The sequence below is a fragment of the Amphimedon queenslandica genome, unplaced genomic scaffold, assembly GCF_000090795.2.
Source record: "Amphimedon queenslandica unplaced genomic scaffold, v1.1 AMPQUscaffold_13180, whole genome shotgun sequence".
In the NCBI taxonomy this organism is placed as follows: Eukaryota; Metazoa; Porifera; class Demospongiae; order Haplosclerida; family Niphatidae; genus Amphimedon; species Amphimedon queenslandica.
Genome location: NW_003546584.1, coordinates 97,533 through 102,224, shown reverse-complemented (window position 1 = coordinate 102,224; position 4,692 = coordinate 97,533).

Sequence of the window (4,692 nt, the reverse complement as noted above, 5' to 3'; positions counted from 1 at the left end):
TATTATTAAAATTGTCTCTTTATAAATAATTTTTGATAGCTTACTGAGAATGGTAGCAAAGGCAGAGATATTATGAAAAAAAAAATTCACTTCGTCTTCCTTAGAAATAATACGCCATCTTTGATCTTGTGTCATTTCTGGATACCTCTGTATATTATAAAACTGGCGGGAAATATTAATTGCAAGGTGGGGTTAAGTTATGACGTCATATTAGTCAAACCATTAATAAAAATGGCCACCAGTATGTACTTCCTGACTATTGTTTATTTAGCTGTTTCATGAGGTGAATGCAGGCTCTACGAAGCTGTAAAGCTTGCAATCGTGGTGTAATGAAGGCAAACACTCAATCAAGTTAGTATGCAGTAAATGCTTTTGTGATACACTGATGTTTGAAAGTGAACAAAACTCTATGAGAGATTGTAGCCCATTTTGCAAAACTTGAAGAACTTTTGCCAAGTGATGGAGCATTCGTCAATAGAAAATAATATTATAAAAACAATCATATTACTAAAAATTAAAGTACTCTCAATATGTTCAAGAATTCTTTACTCAGTTTTCAACCATTTTAAAAAGTTAAGTAAAGTTTATTGCATCTCACTATTGAGAAAAAATTTGAAAAAATTATATGTTGTAGAAAATGTATAAAGGAAACAATTTGTGTTCCGAAAACTAAATTGTGCGTTCAGCCCGTTGTACCTTAAAGCTGCTAAGGAATAGGTCGTTAGCTGTTGATCACTGTAATTGTATAAACACGTGGTGAATTGCCATAGGAACAATCTAAATCGTTACCATGCAAATTCTTATTGGCATTCACAAATATTAATAATCCTACTGTATTTTGCAAAAGACTTATTGATAAACTTGCTGACCTTAAATTGTTTAGCACAATGCATACAGTGTAGTTATGGAGGTCAGAATTTTCTGACAATTATTGTTCCATTACAATAAATAATATAAGACTTATTGATAAACTTGCTGACCTTAAATTGTTTAGCACAATGCATACAGTGTAGTTATGGAGGTCAGAATTTTCTGACAATTATTGTTCCATTACAATAAATAATATAATTACAGGACATGCTAAAACAACCAGAAAATAATAGTGATTGTAGGGCATTTCTTCGTTGGGTTACTTTTTTGTGTATACATTTGCGCATGTGATTGTCTTTCTTTTAGTTAGCTAATCAGTTAGTATCAGAGTCTCTAAAACCATAAACCTTTGCAGAAAAAATATTTGTACATTATCATAAACGCAATAGTGTTACTAAGTAGAATTCACCCCCAAACAAAATGGCTGCTACAACTTTTGCAGTCTTGCTATACTGAAAAAATGAGCTCCTATGCTTACCAGACTTTTTAGAGGACCTCATCTTGACAAGAGGAATGCATTGGTACCAATAGCGTGGCTCTAAACTTAGTCTATAAGGAGGGCCAAAAATTGGAGAACCAGCCATTTTGTTAAGCCACTTGTTTCATGATTGTCATCATCATCAAGAAAGTCCTGGCAATTAAGTTGGCAAGTTGTATCTCAATCTTGACTGGTGCTAGAAGTATAATTCCTACACCACTCTACTTCAAGAGTCTATACGCGGATCCATGTCCCATAAAATCGTTATGCAAGATAAGAAAAAGTGAGTCACCATACATTGCATCTTAACTAACAATACTGTTAGCAAAGTACAGTTATGCACACAAATCACCTAGCGGGTCATCTCCCATCTCTGCCATGACTGCTGTATCAGGCCAGCTTACTTCCTTTCACCATTTTGTTAATTATAGAAGCATTTGCTCCAAATTTGGGGCATGGTTGCACATGCTTAGATCTCAGAACTGGGAAATGCAATCAATCATTTGTAACCTAGCTGGGCTAGCTATGCTTGGAATCAGTTGCATTACTTAGTGGAGGTTTCCAGCTAAAAGAAGGTATTAATCTTACATTATTTTGTTATGAAGTGTGTAATGAATTATTTTATTTTAAAAAACAAATAATGTTATAATAACGCAATGATGACGTTGACGTCAGGAACAACAGAAGTAGATAGCTACAAAATTGCTGGGAAGTCTGGGAAGATGGAGCTTCTTGAACAAGGATTCAACTCCATACTAGTCTTATTTTCACTTCTCATCAGTATAGTACATATTCGTTCTGCATATCTATTTAATGCAGTGACTGCTGTCTCTATCATAAATGCTGTAAAGTCATAATGATAATAATAATAAAAGAAATAATTATTTGTGTACAATCAACTAGAATCACAAGAAACATAATAAAAAGTCAACACAAACAAGAAGATCAAAAATTTAGAAAAACAAGATAGAGTGGGATTCCGAGATTCCAATGAAAATATGAAATGAAAATCCTACTCTCGTGACACAATTTCTACTCTACACAGCAAGGTGTTTCATAATTTTTACATAAAAACATTAACAGTAGAGTACTGCCACTCCAATTATATTCATCGTTTCTCCTTTCCTGCCAACTCACCTGCACCAAAAATTTAAATATTTGATTCAAAACAGTAATACGTTATTACAGGTGTACTGTCGTGTCTTGTACTGCCTTTTCAACGAATAACTAGCTCTTGTAACTGGTGTCTACTTAGATCTAGCTCATTCATGAAGCAAGAATCAGGCATAGAGTCTACTTTGCCTATTTTTTATTATATTCTGATAGGTATCAACATTAAAGATATTAATCTATTCCTGAGGTGAATCCTCATTGTGCTAGTAGCCTATTTTGTCCTACTACTATCTGTTTCACAACCTCTGACCTATCTTGCTCTGACGCAGCCCATCATTCAGCACTTAACTTGGTACCTCTCTTTCAGTTCCCAGTAGATCTAATACTCATTCATCATTGTCTAGTTCCGCCCTCTCTATCTACAACTCCAACATTAAGCAATCAAAATATTGCTAAATAATCATCAAATCCTTTCCAGCTATCATTACCTGTAAAGCATAGTAATATAAACAAATCGAAACAAGCAATGTAAACAAACAAGGTAATAATAACAATAGTACAAACAGTACTGAGGTATTACCAATCACATCAACTTTTGTATTCCTTGTTCCTCCCTTACACACATCAAACTAAAAAAGAATAAAGCTATGCCTGATAATTATCCAACACCACAATTGCAAAAAATGCACCAATAATCTACTATATGTACAATATATGCTATATACTAAACATACATTGTATGAGCATGATACCAATTGTTTGTCACAAACATACATTACAAACCACAAGCAAGATACATTTGCTTACAAAGAGAAACATCCCTCTAACCTTTTGAATCTCATTCCAAGTCAGACCTCAATCTTTACCACCACATTGTAGTTCTTGTGCCAAGTAAGTACATGTATAAAATTTGACTGTGACATTTACTAATTAATAATGACAATGGTTGTATCTACAATGTTTCTGATTGCATCATACTTGTACTTTATACATAATATTGCTTACAAATGGTATCCTTAGTTAAAATACTTTCACGACCTGCTTATTATATAAAATAACATTATGTACATATAGAATTTCCAATGTGCACACAATATTTTTTTTGTTAATATGAACATGTACATGTTAAAACAATCATCAATAAAAGATGTGCAACATCAGCTGGCAAGCATTTATTATGCGCACAGCATTGATGGCAGCATCATTCAAATGCGCAACATCAGCCGGCAAGCATTAATTTAATTATGTGCACAACATTGATGGCAGCATTATGCGCAACATCAGCTAGTAAGCATTTACATAATTATATGTAATGCACACAGCATTGATGGCAGCATTAACATGCTTGATGATCCTTATTATATGTACAGAATCACGGCTGAATAATACTACATGTATAATAACAAATTTTAATGTTACTCAAAAGTTTGTCTTATCAGGACTTCAAACTTTTACAGCAGAGCCCCATCCACAGGCACCAGTTATTTGCAATAAATATGTACTACAAGCCACAAACAAGATCCAGATTTGATAATGACAGCTTCCTCCCTTTCTAACCCTCTGTCCTACATAAATGATAGTCACACAAATTTGAATCAATGCTAAACTCTAACAAACAGTAAACCTTTTTCGCACCCTCTCCCTGTCCATTATAGCAACAAGCAATCAATATTCACTGTTATTTATTATACCTTGATTAATCTCACTTACTGAATGTAGTTAAATCTCTTCATACTGAGCAAAACTGGGTGGATATGCCCTAATGGTTTTCACACACACTCACACTTCACTCACATTGCACATGCAGTGAAATATAAGTCACATTAAACAACCAATGTTTTCAAGATGATGGACCTCCCATACACCATACCCACTTTTCATCAACAATCAATAGTTAAAAAATATTGATAGACTTAACTGCTTGGAAATGATTTGTACCAAAATGCTTCAAATACAAAGTTGGTGTATTAGTATCACAAGGAATGCCATATAACTCCTTGGTACCATATCTAGCTCAACCAACAAAAGTAGTAGTAGGTGAATGTGAATATATGGTTGTACCTAATATTGCAAATAATGTAATAATCTGTGTCAGTAGCCCACACATAATTTCTATACATTTTGGACTTATTTATGTAATCATATATGCTTGAATATCTGGTTGCACTTAACGTACTATTAACCCTTTAACACCGATAGACGTACTTGTACGTCATTAACATGCGTAGGTG